General features: G+C 45.4%; 1 long non-coding RNA gene across 2 annotated transcripts in view; it reads left to right on the top strand.

Moving 5' to 3' along the window:
- Positions 1 to 2,948: 2,948 nt before the first annotated feature.
- Positions 2,949 to 17,025, top strand: part of LOC120097814 (uncharacterized) — a 48,499-nt gene continuing 34,422 nt past the window's right edge. For both annotated transcript variants that reach the window (XR_015641211.1, XR_015641210.1), the window contains exon 1: positions 2,949 to 3,087. This is a non-coding gene — a long non-coding RNA (uncharacterized LOC120097814). The remainder of the gene's footprint in view (positions 3,088 to 17,025) is intronic.

The following is a 17,025-nucleotide window of genomic DNA, read 5'->3' as shown; positions in this document are numbered from 1 at the left end:
TGATTCTTGAAAGTTGGCCTCAGAAGATAAGAATGCAGTTCAGTTCACTGCTGTAAAGGGAGACGCACAACTTACACCATCTGCGTCTGGTCCCAGGACAACTTCCGAGATCCATCTGCACATGGCTCTCCTCTTTGTAATATACAGGGTGAACTGCTGAAAACACACAGAATATATGTTAAAGTGAGTCCAGCACTTCAATGTCATTACACAGAATTTATTGGATTAAAGTTTGTAATATACAGTATTTTAATAAAGTTTCTGTATTCAATTTCATGCACTTATATATAAATAAACCTGTCTTTAAAAACTTTATACAGTGATGAACTCTTGGCTTGTTTCCATTCTGTCTCTCCTCACTTCGTTCCCAGTGGACTCACTGTGCTCTCACACACCAGTGAAGTGGTGTGGAGGCACTGGCATCTGTAAGATCTTGGATCCGATCCCTGGTTCCACAAAAGACATAGAAAATACAACTACATCCTCTCTGGATCTTTGTCACTTTTGTCTGGGCCAGCTTCACCTGTGGACTTTGAAAGAATTGGAAAGGTTAAGCAGCAAGTCGAAAGACAGTTTAGTCAACTTTATATTTGCTGGTAGCCAGTCTTGGCCTAAACCAATGCTGGGCCACATAAGCACTATTTCTAAGAGTCACTATTATAAAAATCATGTCACAGGGTGGGGTGGCAGCTCAGTCAGTAATGCTGGCAGCGTTTAGAGCCCCCGCACACATGTCAACAGTCAATGCCACGGCACATCCCTAGAAACAAGCACTAGGGTCACGGAGACAAAAGGCTCCCTGCTGCTTGCTTCTTAGCCAGTGCTGATTGGTAGTTCTAGGCCCAGTAGTGACTGTCTTTAAAAATAAGGTAGCCCTAGGGAGACGGCTCAGTGAGTGAAGGTGCTTGCCACTGAGGCTCATGGCCCGAATTCAATCTCTAGAACCCATATGGTGGAGAAAGTTCAAATATAAATGGAGAGGAATAGGAAGGCGACCTTGACACACATACGTGGCTTTATGGAACCTCAGGAGTCAAAGTCTAGTTGGAATTTGGGTTTTTAAAAGATTTCTGAGGGAGACACCAAGCTAACAACCATCCTCTTGAGAAGGGAGCAGAGAGCCACACCCTGTGAATGTCACTGGAACAAAACCTAACCGAATTCTATAATGCCCAGGCTGTACAGTTCTCGAGTACACTGGTGTTCATTTAACTCCTACATTTACTAAACTGAAGTGTACTTTCCTCTTTTTTTGTAACAGAAAACGTTCTCATCCCGCCACATGAATTCCAAATTTCCTAAGTAAATACCTTTCCACACAGACCATGAATCCAATCAAATGAAACAGAAACATGAGACAAAGTACATCTTCCACAAATGCACACGAAGCTTATTACTTTGTAATTTCTTGGGCTCAAAGTAATATTTTGAAGTTTTTGAAGCAGGGTAAGTATCTTTACATATTTTATATCTGCTGAGCATTGTGAGAAGACCCTAGATTTCAGACAAGATCAGAGACAGAGAACCAAGAAAAAAGTTACGAGTCCGATTCCAAGCCTTGTGAAGAACAAGTCCTGTTCAGACAGGAGAAAACACCTCAGGCTTACTGATTGTGTGTGCACTTCCAACCCTGGTTAATTCATAAAATGATGACTGTGGTTTTAGGCAAAATGAAGGAACTCAACAAGACCCATGGTGCATCTTTCAAAGAAAAATTGGGTCTACCTCCAGAAACACTTGAGAAGCATCTAAACCTCTTGAGACTGTCTCCTTGCACTGAAATCATCATCATCACCACCACCACCACCACCATCACCACCACCACCACCATCACCATCATCATCACCACCACCACCATCATCATCATCACCATCATCATCACCATCACCACCACCACCATCATCACCATCACCATCACCACCACCATCATCACCATCACCACCACCACCACCACCATCATCACCATCACCACCACCACCACCATCACCATCATCACCACCACCACCACCATTAATTTGTCACCAGAGCCATTTCTGGGCTCATAGTCCTGAGGAGAGTTTGTAGAAAGGAATTGTGTTGGCTGGTTTAGTTGCCAGGCCACATTCTGTCACTAGATGGCAAAAGTGTTCCACCTTTTTCCACTTAGGCACCCAAATTAATTTAGTTTGGGCTTATTCCCTTAAGATGCGGCTAATTTTTGTTTGTTTGTTTGTTTGTTTGTTTGAACTCATAAGTGAGTAAATTAAATGAGGGAAAGCATGGTTTCTACATGACACTAACCCAATTTTTACTTTCTGAAGAAGGTTTAAGATACAGTGTTGGGGGTTATTTACAAATAAAAAATATCACACTAATTGTAATAATACTACTTTTTTTTTAACTATGTCATTAGCCTGACCTTGATTTATGTATTTTTCTTAAATCCAGACTTAATGCCTAAGGATATTTTATCAAATTGAATATAGTAGGAAGGTAGTGACGGTTACACAGTATCTGGGAGAAGAATACACCACCAATATTACACAACCTTACAGCACCATGACAATTGCCTGCCAAGTCCTGGTCTGCCACCCAGTGCTTCAACATGGCCATGTTCAGCTTCTGGGACTCTCAGTTTAAACATCAGTAAACCAGGAAGAACTCCCATTAGCCATTTGTCTTCAGGACAGGTAGGCAGTAATTCTAGGGAGTGATAATTAGGCGAAGCAAGGACCAGATTCTGGTTCTGGAGTAAGTGTGGTGCAGTTTTGAGAAATTTCTTTCACATTTAAACTGTCCCCTTGACCAGGGTGCTACTTCTGCCACAGAGCCTGCTGGGGGATTTTTCTTCTTTTTTTTAGAAACAGTTATGGAGAGGAGCCTTACAAAGCAGAATGGGTGAAGTTGCTCAGCCAGCAAATTCCTTGCATTCCCTAGACCAAATATGTCCAAGCTGAGGAAGCCACAGCAGTGACTTCAGTGAGGTCCCCTGAAGGACAAGCATGCCGTGCCTGTCCGCCGTACCAGGTCAGCAGCCACCTCAGATCCTGTGGCTAATGGCTTTGTTGATGGTTGTACAGAAATAACTATAGCTGGGACCCCCGAAGGGTAAGTGCTTTTATGTACAGACTTGAAAGGCACACAGCGCATTACACAGTGTGCTCTGGGCTCTGTAGGGACTGCAGATAAACACGGGAGTTGCTTCCAGCTGTGGTCAGGACACCTCGAGAAGAGGACCTGAGAGTTCTCATAAGCCTGCCGTTCCTTCCTTGTCCCTTTATGTTGACACTGGTGCCATGGGGTGACTCTAAGCAGTGATACAAAAAAGTATTAGGACACCTTACAGAAATGGGTGGGATTTTTCCTGAAGGAGAAACCTGGTTCTCTTTCTGGTCTGACCTCCATGTATGTGAGACTCCATTTTAACTCTAATGTGTCTGTTGGTCTACTTCTCCAGTGTAGATGAACTTCCCTTCTCTTCTCAGAGTTCGAGCTGAAGCTGTTCATGTAACACCATCTGAACAGGTGTGTTCTCTTACTTCCCTAGGCTGGGACGGATCTGTCACTGTGAACCCAACACCAACCTAAACTCAAGCCGTAGCCCCAACTGTATGCTCAACACTAGCACTGTGAAGCTTTAGTCTCTGCTTAGTTCAAGGTTGTGTAACCTGAGCTACTTCGTTTTTCAAGGTCAATGAGAAGGCAGGAGAAATTCAAATCTAAATCATTAAGTTCCCCCACCTCACCCCTGTGTATACGTGTGCCTAGAGAAAATATAAAAGTTGCTATTATGGGCAGAGTAGTAATTACATTGTTTCCCAAAATTTCCTTCAACCCTCTTTAACACACTTTATTTTATTTTCCCCGTCTGATCTTACTTGGAAAGTACTTTTGTTGTTCGTTTAGGGGACATGTTGCTCCTGTTTGGGTTGCAATGCAGGGCTTGGTGCACACTGGGAAAGCATTCTTCCACGGGGAAAAACCTCAATGTGTGTTTTGCTTCTGCTTTTCTGTCCAGAATACATTTACTTACTTGTTAAACAAAGGTCTTTCATGGGACTCGGGCAGCTGATTAAACAAAGTCTGTTCTGAGAGCCGCCCTACAGTGACTACAGCAGTCCTTGTCTGGACTCTGGTAAGCCTTGGAGGCCTGTGGGTTCTTTGGACACGGATTATTTCCTAGGTAGCCTGAGCCCAGCTCCTCTACACACCATAAACCTTCCTCCTAACGCTTTAGCGGAAAGGCCTGCCTGAGGTTCAGGTGGAATTGTTTGTTTGTGTTGGGAGTGGGGCAGTTACCCAGTTCCTTTATCATAATGGTTATATATCAGTGTCCAAGGACTGGTAAAGTATCCCTACATTGTTTTAATCAAGGCCTAAACTAACCAGACTGTTTTCCTTCCTAAATAAAGCTCGTGTGGATTCCAGGCTCTTGATTCTTCACTGATATAATCCGGAGCGCCAGTTAGCTGTTTCAGAAAAGGAAAATCCCTAAGTCAGAACCAGTCTTCCTGGTTATTTTGAGTTCCGCGCAGATGAAAGAACTAGAGGGTCCTTGGACTGTCCTAGTAGTGGGATGCTGTGTTAGATGTCTGCGGGACAGGGCCTGAGGAATGTCAGTAGCTGCCCCATGGCTGTGGTGGAAAAACTGAGTAGCATGCTCATCAGCTTCTGTCAGGATCAGGCGACAGCGTATCAGTTGTGACAACGGGATTCATTTGCGGTGTCAGAGACTGTCATGAAGAAACCATTAAAAGGTTAGGCTGAAGTTTAGCTTACAATGGTGTCCCCAGATAAAGACATTATGTCACCTCTCCTGTTGTAGGGGGTGGGAGTAGAGATAATAGATTGGCAGACAACCCTGAGAGAATTTTTGCTTCGTGTTGAATGGCATTATTTTACATGGATCACTTTGTATGTTAAAATACCCCGGTTTCAAATGTGTGTATCTGACTTCAGTCACCATTTCGGTGACAACAGAAGTGGGCGGGGTCTTGTCACTTTGCAGTGTAGAAGAGAGTTAAGGCAAAGAGAAACAAACTTTCCAAAATGAACTATCCCTAAAACAAACCAAAAGAACTCTTGAGGGAAGCCCCAATGCGGAAGTGGGGCTTTTCTTATAATTGAAAATCTGAACAATGCAGAAGAAAATAAGTAAGAATTTGTTTATTCTTCAATATCCATTCAGTGCTTTAATTTCTGGAAGATAAGGAAATTTTTTTTAAAAAAGGAAAGCAATTTGAAAAAGTCACGTGGTGGGATTCCAATTTTATAATGCATACATACCTCAAAGAATTCTTTGGTTATCTTGGCTACGCCTAATCTGGGCTGGTCTCATTCTTTTGTTCAAAATTTGCCAAAAAATGCTAGCTTTTAACACAGTAAAGTTTGGCAAAATAAATGTACATTTCTAAAATTCTCCAATGTTTCCCTATTTTTTAACACACAAGTAAACATGGATGAGAACAAATGTAAATAGCATTTATTAAACATGTTCCAAAGGGCATCCAACGAGAGGCTTTTGCACACAATTATCTGCCCAAAATTGATAAGGCTGGCCTCTATATTCCTATCTTAGAGATTCATAACTTAAATATGTATATTTAAGTTGGTAGAAATTGCTTAAGACCCTTTCCGGTTTTGTTTAATTTCCATGAATAGTCAGAAAAGCATCAGACATCTCCCCAGCTCGCCCTCTGGCTTTCTGAAAGCATTGTGAGCATATTTTTAAGGTTCAACATGGTCTCCCCATCTCAAAAAGATACCAGCCCTCCCACCTAAACCATAGCCAGAGCTTCAGCCATCCATTTTCACCCAGACCCCTCACTCAGTGTTACCCCTTTCTTATCCTCCAGTGTTGGCTGACCTCCTCTGCTCTCGGTGAGGACATTAACACCTTCCCAGCCCTGTGATGTCATGCCTGGCATATCTATGCCTGGAATGCCGTACCCTGCATTTCTAGAAACAAGCCTGTTGGCTGGCCCTGGTTATCCATGTCCTAACTCAATAGCCTGTAAATGAGGGGGTGCTCAGACATCCAAAGTCCGTGTCAGACGAGAGGTACATGCTGGGGAGCATCGTAGCTAGCACTTAGGGAACTGGAGGAGTTCCTGAGGGCTGACACGGGCAGGAGTGGCTTTCCTGGTGACTGACCTGAAGTATGAGTTTCTGAAAGTAGATGTGAGATCTTTCGCCAAGAAAATAACAGATGTGAACACCCAGGGTGGTGGAAGAGCAGGAACCCAAGGATGGAGCCTGTAGACTTGGTATGAGTGTAAGTGACTGAAACTCACAGGGAGATGGTACTGGGTGAGCCTCGAAAGTGAATAGGCATTGGATACAAGAGTCAATGTCACCAGAGTTCTTAGGGCCAGAACCTGGACCCTGATCCCCTAAGAGCTTGGCTTGGCCATTTGTTCACGAACAATGAACAGTGAAACAAACACTAGTGATAAGCAGAGAGAGGAGATTTATGCCTTGGGGCCACATGGGGAAGATAAAGAAGCTCAGTAGCACCCCAAGTTCGGAGTACGGACATGAGGTTTAGTACGGATTGCGTTTAGATGTAGCCCCAGTCATCACTGACCCATCGTTGTCTAGGCTCCCGATCTCTCCGTTGAGGTCATCGGACAGGTCAGAATGATGTGACCTCTCTTCCTGGGAAACAAGTCTCTCCTTTGGCTGGCACCAGCAGCTTCAGGGCTTCAGCCTTCTCCGTTTCCCAGCAAGAGATTCCTGGGGAAATTCCAATTTCTTGGAGACCATTGTTCGGTAGTCTGCTAGCCGAAGGGAGGGGCCCAAATATCTCTCGGCAGAATAGCCTTGCTTTTACCAGGATGGTTCTGCCAAGACTACCAGAACAATGAGTTTGGACTTCACCACTGCAGGCAGAACAATACTGCTTTGTCCAACCTACTTTCTGTGAAAAAAAATAATACACCTCCATCTAAAACTATAAGATAAGTGACGGATTGCTGTCTTAGTCTGCTTGCCCTTGCTATGACAGAATACCCGAGAACGAATCATTTCGAATGAGTAGGTTTATTTAGCCGATGGTTCTGGGTCCTGGGAAATCCCAAACCATGGCACTGGAATCTAGTGATGGTCTTCTGGCTGCATCATTGGCAAAGTGGAGGGTATCCCGTCATGGTAAGACAAGGCAAGGGACCAACCTGGCCCTCTCTTCTTCTCTTAAAGCCAGTGATACCACAAGGAGGTCTCATTCTGGTGACTGTAGCTATCCCTGATTACTGCCCAAAGCCCTCCCTTCAAATACCAATAAACAATACTGGATGGACATCCAGACCACAGCAGAGTCTGCTGTCTGCCCCTCCATCTTCTAGCGGCTTCTTTCTTGAGAGTAGGAAAGATCAAAGGTTTCCCCTTCAGAATTCCCATCAGATCGCACCTTGACTTGTTACTTTACTGGCTGCTGGGGATGTTACATTGTTTCTTTGAGCCTCAGAAACTTCATAGTTTTTTTGAGCCTAGAAAGCTTCTGACATGGAATAATTTCAAAAGCTACTCCAACAATTTACTGGAAGGGTGAATAAGCCTGAAAAAGAGCCCCATGGAGCTTGGGGGTAGGGGAGATGGCTCAGCCGTTAAGAGCACTGGCTGCTCTTGCAGAGGACCTGGGTTTGATCACCTAGCACCCACAGGGTAATTCACAGTCATCTGGAACTCCAGTCTCAGGGGATCCAATGCCTCTTCTGACCTCCCCAGGTGCTTCACACACGTGGTCCACATGTGCACACTCAGGCAAATGCACACATAAAATAAATAGAGAAGTAAAAAGAAAAACTAGCGGTGGAGCAAAACTCACGTGCAAATGTACTGTAGCTGAGAGCTTTCCTGTGCATGGGGCTGAGGAGGCGTTCCGCACTATTGACAGTTCAGTTTCCCAGCCACACTGCTGTCTGCTCTGCTGTTACCCGCCTTCCTGAGCCCACACTGCACTGGTCACCCACAACAGAGAACGGTGTGGCAATGAGCAAGTGGTTTTTTTCTTTCTATCTTGCCTAGGCTGCAATGCCACCCAAGCCCCCCAGCGCCGTGGCTATGGTGAAGACTAGAGACCAAATTAAAGCTTCCACGACTGTGGAGGATTGGGATGTTGCAGATCAAGAGCCAAAAGCATCACGGGCATTTTTATCACCTACCTCCGTATCTGACCTGATAGCCTTTAACTATCAGGAGGAACCTTTAAACCTATGGAATATGTCAGCTCTCTGGGCCACTAGCTCCTGCTGACCTATCAGTTAAGCAGGCCATCAGCCAATGTCTGGGACCAAAGATTTCCTCACTTTGTTAAAACCTGCCTGTCTGATGTCTTCCCACCCTCACCCCCAACCCCCACCCCCACCCCTACCCCAACCCCAACCCCCACCCCGCACCTGGGCCAGGTGTATTTAGTAAATGGGTTGACAGGTGATGTTCATTAATTGACAGTAAATGTCATTTGAGGTAGCAGTATTTGGATGGGAATACACTATCTTTTAGTAACCCTTTGGAGAACGAGGTATGTTTTGCATGATAATTAAATTAACCTGTGTTGTTTGGGTTGGTAAGAGACCCTCACCTCCCCCCACCTTTATTAGCACCAGTTGCCATCAGCAGACAGCCACCTGGGCTGTCTCAAGAAGATGTTGTCCTGAAACTTAATCTGCCCAGGGACCTCCTTGCAAAGCAGCAGATCACAGGAGGTGAAACCAATTGACCCCAGTCTGTCAAGGCAAGCCTACAACTCCAAAACAAAATTTGCTTTTGTAGTTTCTCTTTTTCTCCTCTTCTAAAGTAGTTCCTTGGAGCAGGCCGGCCCGGTGGGGGTTCTCTCCAAGGCTCTCCTCCTCCGGAAACTGTGTGGGGCCAAAAATGTTTGCAAAGGTGCAGAAGTAAACTCACATAAAATGAGAGTTTAGTCGGGAGACACAAAGCAAGCAGTTAGTACATGTCAAGGGTATTTATGACCCTGGTCTATGGACTCCATCTTCACCTTCTCTAAAAACGGAAGCCTTTCTGGGGGGAAGGCATGGTCTTCACGTGATCGATCACCCTTTGCAGCATGTCCACCACATTTCCCATAAGCCACAGTTCCTGGGACTCCCCTAGCATCAAGGCCTCCTGCAGATGAGGCTGGGCCTCAGCAAAGGCCTCAGCCAGGAGGAAAGAGGCCAGGGGAGAAGGAAGAAAGAAGAGGAGGCATTGGTAGGCTGATAATTTGGAGTAAAATCTCAGAAGAGAGACAAGGAGCCCCCTAAAGGAAGAGGAACGCTGTCCTGTGGAGTGTGACATTTGGTCCCTATCTGCTGTCACTATTTTGGGAGCTTGTGAAGCCTTTCAGGGTGAGGTTTGCCTGAAGAAGTAGGCCACTGGAGTAGTGAGGCAGGTCTTTGAGTCATATTCTCCTGGGCTCCTTCCTATTGTCCTCTCTTCTTCCTGGTCTCTAAGGTTGAGGAAAAGCCTCCGTATACCCGGATGCTCAGCCAGAACTCATGGGGCCAAGTAACTGTGGAATGAATGCTTTACACCAAAATAAGTCTTCCCTCCCTTTAGGCATTTCTATCAGGGATTTGATCACAGTGATGGGAAAAGTGACAAACACAACTGTCCCACAGGACATCTTTTCCAGCACCAAAGAACAAAGGGAGACAAAACTGAATGCGAGGAGGGGCTGGGGAGAATGGCTCAGTGGGTAAAGCCCTTGCCATGCAAGTATGGTGAAACATTTCAAAGCCTGAATACCCATCCTCGCCCTGCGGTGTGGTGTCTTCAATCTCAGTGCCTTCCCGTGAGATGTGAGATCCGTGGAGGCAGGAGAATGCCTGGGAGCTCAAGGATCAGCTACCTGCCTTACACAGACCTTACATCAACAAGGTGCAGGTAAGGACCCACCCGCATTTGTCCTCTGACCTTCACATGCGCACACTCTCATATCTGCACATGGAAAACTATCTGTTCCCAGGAAGACACGGCCCCTCCTACGGGCTCTTCTACAAGGCTGATTGACTGATGAGTGTTGGGGTAGAAATCTCGGCTCAGGTCCGTACAAACCACACCAGGCCAACACGGTTCCTCGTGGAGAGGTTTAATGAAAGGATGAGACAAGGGAGAGGGAAGAGAGGTGAGAGGGAGGGAGGGAGGGAGGGAGGGAGAGAGAGAGAGAGAGAGAGAGAGAGAGAAGAAGGAGGAGGAAGAAGAGGAGGAGGAGGAGGAGGAAGAGGAGGAGGAGGAAGAGGAGGAGGAGGAGGGGGAAAAGAATAGTAGAAGCCAGCCATGAGCACGTGAAGAGAAGGGGGAAGGGGAATGGGGAGAGAAGGGACAAAGGGGGGAAGAAGGGAAGAGCAAGAAGGAGAAAGAACAAGAGCAAGAGAGTGAGGAGGGGGCAAGCGGCCCCTTTTATAGTGTCAGGCATACCTGGCTGTTGCCAGGTAACTGTGAGGGTGGAGCTTAGACAGAATGCTAACAATGAAAACATCAGTGGTTCTGGTGGAGGTTGAAACGTTGAGGGTCAGAGCCCAGGTACAATTATCTTAACCTAACTTCAGTCTCCTAAGTAGTCTTTCCTTGCCCACCACCCAGATGACTGACCTAACAGTCTCTGGCTGACAGAACAAACCAAACCAAACAAAACAAAACACCTTTGGAATGTGTTCACAAAACCTTAGTCTGCACCAACCAAGAAGCTAAGAGTGTTCTCAGGTAGCATCTGAGGTCTGTGGCTGGCTGTGTCTTGCTGAAGCCGCCCTCTTAATGTTTCCACCACTGTATTTGAAACCGGCTTTGGTTTTTGTTTTGTTTTGCCTTCTTTGTTCTGTTACATTCACACACGTGCACACGAGCACACAAGGCTGGTGCTGGGACCACAAATACTTGTCACCACACTCACACTCACACCTGACTTCTTTTGGGGTTGAGGTGGGGCACTGAAGTCTAAATTCAGGTCCTTGTACTTGCCAGGCAAGCACTTTACCAACTGAGCCATCATCCCATACAAGTATAGATTATAAGGTCATATCAGTGTTAAAGTTCCTGAATTTTATAACTATATTGTACTTACATACAAGGGTAACCATATATGCATGCAAACTCTGGTGTATCCGGTGATATATATATATAATTTATAACCTATCTATCCATATATCCAGTCATCATCTGTCATTTCCATAGAAAAGTGGTGAGTAAAAGCAATGTGGATTTCAGTTATGCCTCATGATGCTTTGATATACATTTACATCATGAAATGGTGAAATCATGTAGAGTAGCATAAGTGGTATTCAATATTCACTCATGGCGAGAATATTTAAGATCTACTCTTCCCCTAGCACTCAGAACATTTCTGCCAACTGTCATGTGTGTTACTCAGCAGGACCCTTACCCTTACTCTCCTGTATAATTACACTCACTCCTTATCCTTTGACCCATTATCTTCCTAATACTGCTCCACAGCCCAGCCCTAAACACTCTTCTGCTCTCTGCTTCTCAGGGTCCTTTCTACAGACACACATCTATAGATCATGAGGTGTTTCATTTCTATGCTTCCTTTGTTTCACTTCACATGATATCCATATTGCTACAAATGAGTTTCCTCCTCCTCCTCCACCACTTCTTCTTCTTCTTCTTCTTCTTCTTCTTCTTCTTCTTCTTCTTCTTCTTCTTCTTCTTCTTCTTCTTCTTCTTCTTCTTCCTCCTTTCTTTCTTTCTTTCTTTCTTTTTCTTCTTCCTCTCCTCCTCCTCTTCCTCCTCCTTCTTTCTTTTTCTTCTTCCTCTCCTCTTCCTCCTACTCTTCCTCCTCCTCCTCCTCCTTCTCCTTCTTCTTTCTTCTTCTGCCCATACAGTATCATCTACACTTGCTTTATACATCCAGCCATCAGTGGATGCTCAGGTTGACTCCATATCTTAGCTGTCATAAGTGGTGCTGGAGTAAACACAGGCTTGAAGATATGTGATACCACTCTTGTTTCCTTAGAGTATCTTTCCTACGGTGGGGTGGCTGGGTCATGTGACAGTTCTCTGTTGAATTTCTTGAGGACCTACTATACTGTCTTCCATAGTGACTGCCCCAAGTTACCTTCCCAGTAACACAATGGGAGGCTCCCTTCCATGACTTGGAGATGCCTACACTGACCCTTCCCTGGAGAAGGCAGAACCTCAGTGACACATTTCCCTCCTCCCTGGCATCCCTTCTCTTCCTGTCCCTCACCACCCCTTACCTTTGCTTTCTCCCTCTTTTTAAAATTTCTTTTCTCCCCTAACTTTGGCAGACAGGGACTAATGAGAGCATTCCAAATCTCTACACAGTCACCTTTGCTAACGGGAAGCACCCCAGGGAAGAGCTGATTCTGAGAAAAGCAGATTTAAAACAATCAGAAGTCATCTTTTACTCCCTGTCTTGGGCATGTCCACTTTAGACCATTTCATTCCTGGCCTCTTGTATTCTATAATCCTAAAAGGCATCCCTGGGTACTACTTCGGGACTGAAAGATGTTCTTCAAGCATGAAAGACTTCAAAATAAAAAGAACCCGTTGATATTTTATATTTGAAGAGAAAGTTTTCAATGGTAAAAGCAAAACCTACAAGGAAAGGATGGAGGAATGGGAAGGAGGAGGAAGGGAGGGGGGAGAGGAAGGGAGGGGGGAGAGGAAGGGAGGGGGAGAGGAAGGAAGGGAGGAAGGGAGGGGGGAGAGGAAGGGAGGGAGGGGGACAAAAAGGGAGGGAGGGGGAGGAGAAGGGAGGGGAAGAGGAAGGGAGGGAGGAAGGGAGGGAGAAAAGGGAATAATTCCGTTTAGCTGGGAAATAGGTTGAAAGTTTATGAAAGTTATGTAGGTATCATGGCTTGTATGTGCTTGGCCCAGGGAGTGGCTCTATTAGAAGGTGTGGCCCTGTTGGAGTAGGTGTGGCCTTGTGGGCTTGGGCTTTAAGACCCTCATCCTAGCTTCCTTCAGATGAAAATGTAGAACTGTCAGCTCCTCCTGCACTATGCCTGCCTGGAAGCTACCATGTTCCTGATTTAATGATAATGGACTGAACTTCTGACCCTGTAAGCCAGCCCCAATTAAATGTCCTTATAAGAGTTGCCTTGGTCATGGTGTCTGTACACAGAAGGAAACCCTAACTAAGACAGTGGGAGATTCTCAATTGAGTAATGAAGCAGAATTTTTGCTAAAGTTAAGTGACACGCAGAACACTGACCCCAAACTCAAGACCTCTTGAGAAGAGATTTCAGGTCGGGTGATTATGAGTTCGTTTTCTCTCTCTCTCTCTCTCTCTCTCTCTCTCTCTCTCTCTCTCTCTCTCTCAAGATACAATTATATAATTTCCTTCCATTTCCTTGTCTTCTTCCACCTTCTCCCCTTATTATCTCACAGTCCTGGCCTCTTCTTATTTAACTGTCTTACATATATGTTACATGTAAATTACAACCTTGAGAATCTGTTCAGTGTGGCTGGCGTGGACGTGATTTCAGGGCTGACTGCTTGGTGTCAGATACCAGTTAGAGGGCGCCTTCCTGCGAAAGACTACATCTGCTCTTAACGTCTTTTAGTCGTATATAGTTCTTTGTCTATGGGTGGGAGCCCTGTGAGATTCTCTCTGTAGTGTATGTCGATTAGTGTTACTTAGTGCTGTTAGCAATATTATTGAAGGAACATGAGTGTAGCTTCCCTGTCATGGCTAGGAGACACAGTTTCACAGATTTCCTGGTCCTTTGGCTCTTACGTGTAGGAGTAGTATCATCTGGCGTCAGCCATCTATGTGTGTGCTATGGTCAATAGACCACTGTCGTGCCCACTTTCAGGCAGCCGGGTGCTTCACTGCAACTGGGGACCCCATTTCAAAGATAGAGCATTTTAATTCTGCACATGTAAAGTGCATTAATTAGTCAATAGCTTTGCTGGTGTAAAGGGAATTGCCAAAAAAGGAGCCTTGGCTTTAGAGTTTAAAATGTCAGAGGAATGTCAGGCAATGGTAGGTGCACACCTTTAATCCCAGAACATGGGAGGCAGAAGCAGGCAGATCTCTGTGAGTTCCAGACCAGACTGGTCTACAGAGTTCCAGGACAGCCAGGGCTACCCCCGGGGGGAAAATTTTGCCCCCACCCCAGGATTGTTTTGATTCTCTTTTCTCTTTTGCAATAAAATTGTTCCTTTGGTTCTTTTGACTCTGACCGGTGAGTCCGGAGTGGGGGAAACGAAGGAAGAAGATTGCGAAGACAAACATTGGCACCAGTGCCTGGAAAACGATTTCCTGTGGGTGGAAAACCCTTCCTCCATTTCTCCGAGGCGAGACCGAAAGCAGAGAGCTCATGCAGAAAAGCACATGGAAAATCCGAGCAAGAATATTTTTAGCTGGCTGACCTTTTAGTGAGAGTATTATCTTCTTGAAAAGGAAAAATTATCAAAAGAATGCTCTGCTACTCACAGAGGCGGGAGGTGGGGGACAAGCCAGATGTGGAAACACTCCAGCCTGTGCTGCCCTTTGTGGGGCTGAGGTGCCAGTGGCTTGTCTTTCCACTTGAGCGAGACATGGCCTTTGTTCTTGGGTAACCACGTCTCACTAGGTAGAGAATGTGTGTGTAAATTCTGGGTTCCCATGACGTCTTCCTCCCCTTTCTCCCTTCTTCCTTCTCTCCCCGTCTCTCTCCCCAGCTCTCTTTTCCTGTTCCCTTTCATGCCTCTTTGTCTTCCTCTGGACTTGGGTGACTTCCTTTGCCACAATAATGTCTGAATTGTCTGCATACTGGGTTCTGCAAAATTCATTGATATTTGTTTTCAAATCCTCTGCTGTCTGCCTGCCACATCAAGTCAATTCCCGATAACATTATAGGGTGGACAGGGTTTGGCTCTGGTTTGCAGCCTCTCTACCTCCACTGTTTTGTTTGTTTGTTTGTTTTGTAGACTTCTCAGTTCTATTCCTTCTCCCAGGCATTCTAAAATCCCAAGAACTAAAGGATCTCATGACCTGCGGCAAAGCTCACAGTGTAAAAATGTAGTTCTCATGGCCTTGCTTTCTTCATTTTCCAAAGTCACCATTTTCCAGTGACCTTTTCTGGCTTTCATTCCTTGGCGTCTCGACTATTGGCTATTTTCTTAGGAGTGAGCAGAGGTGAAGCCAGTCCACAGATGACCCCGATAGCTGATCTCACTTTCCTAGTCATCCGCAAGCATGACTGAGGAACGACCAGCAAATAAAGGTTGAATATACTTAGCACGAAGTTATAAATACAAACAGACTGTGAAATAATGATTTCAAAAAGTTCCCCTATCTGCGGTTCATTTCCCTCCGTTTGGATTCTGAAGGCACAGTTATACTAATCAAGAGCCCTTTGGTTGTTAAGCTTCTGCTCGCTGCCACATCCAACACACTGTCCCTTTCATGGGACTAGCTCCAGTCATGCCTCAGGCTTGTGACCCCTTAAGAGACTCATGGCTAGAAGGTAGGAATGGTTGATCCTGGCTGTCAAGTTGACTGCACTAAGAGATCTTCAGGATGCTAATTGTTCCTGTATGACCGTGCGGGCATTTCTAGAGAAGACTGACTTGTTAAACAGGGACTGGGAGGGAAAGACCTGTCCTCAAGGTAGGTGACATCTTCTAGGGTTGGGAGCTGATAGAAATGAAGTTCAAGGTAAGATCAGTGTGCACACACCTGACCTCACTTCCTTTCGAGCATGAGCGTCTACCCCTGCTGCAGCCGTAGCGCGTTCATGTTACGCTCCAAGGTCTCCAGACTTTCAAGGTGAACTCAATACCTGTGACTCTAGGAATTTCCAGGTTTTCAGTGCTAGACTGGAACAATTGAGACATCCAGCTTTGTGGACTACAAAATTATTGAGTTATTTTCTTCTTCTACATGCAGATAGTCATTGTTGGATTATCCAACACCTATGATGTAAAACAATCTAACAATTGCCTTTATTACCTATACAATCTATACTGTATTGGCTATTTTTCTATATATTATCCATATTTACCATCTATCTAAATATTATCTATATTTATCATCTGCCTGTCTGTCTTGTCTATCTACCTGCCTGCCTATCTAGTTCTTCTCCACTAGTGAATCTTGCCTAACACAATGTATGGTGGGTGCACTAGAGTATTAAATATCAGATAGAAGCAGGTCTGTTAGGTCACAAAGGAGAGATGAGGAAGCAGGTGGCTGTCCCCTGCAGGGAGCAGTGGCCCAATGTTTATCCTGGACATAAAATGTTCCTCTGTCTTGGAGGATCCTGTTGAGTTTACTCAACCCTGGACACTCAAGGATAGATTTTTAAAAACAGTAACCCTCACAGACTTAAGGGACCTGCAGGGGTCCAGATACCCCACGTTATAGCAGTCTCCCAGGTGTCCTGTGTATAGCGATGTCTTTCCTGCTCACCCAGAAACTGCTTTCCAAGCCTTTTTCGGGCTTGCTCAATATCTCTCCTGGCTCTCAACACCCTGAGTCCCCACTTGGCAAATTACCTAGAACACCCAAGGGTGTGAGGAACTTCTCTCTCCATCTCAAGCATCTGCTGCCTTTAGCTGATTTCCTCCTGTACTCATCCAGGAACAGTCCCCCTAGGGGACAGGTGACTCCTTGGCCTCTGACTTTCGTTCTGAATCCCCTGTTTATCTCCACTGAACTTGTCCTACCAATCTCACACTCTTTCTCGAATGCACGCCCCTTGTCTTGTGACGGGGTGCATGCCTGAATAGATCCCCTGTAAACTGGAAATGTTGCAAAGTCAAAAATACAAGAGCTACCACCTTCCTGTCTGGCAGCACGGTACACCGTAGAGTGCCAGCCAGTTCCTCCTCGTGATCACACAGCTGCCAGTGAGCTGTGGTTTGCCACCATCGCCCGAAATAAAGAAGACCATACTCCATAATGTAAGGGAAATATGGATCCAAATTCGAAACCCATCGTACAATTCTCACTCAACGTCCTTGTCCTCATGTTATTGTAAGGTCAGAAATTAAATCAAACCATTGCAAATTAGGACCACTTAGACTGTGAATCTCACCTAATAACGGTCTCACGGCCCTCCAAATTCCTAGACTGGA

Source organism: Rattus norvegicus, chromosome 17 (assembly GCF_021556685.1).
Source record: "Rattus norvegicus strain SHRSP/BbbUtx chromosome 17, alternate assembly SHRSP_T2T, whole genome shotgun sequence".
Lineage (NCBI taxonomy): Eukaryota > Metazoa > Chordata > Mammalia > Rodentia > Muridae > Rattus > Rattus norvegicus.
This window is presented reverse-complemented; position numbering and strand designations above follow the sequence as displayed.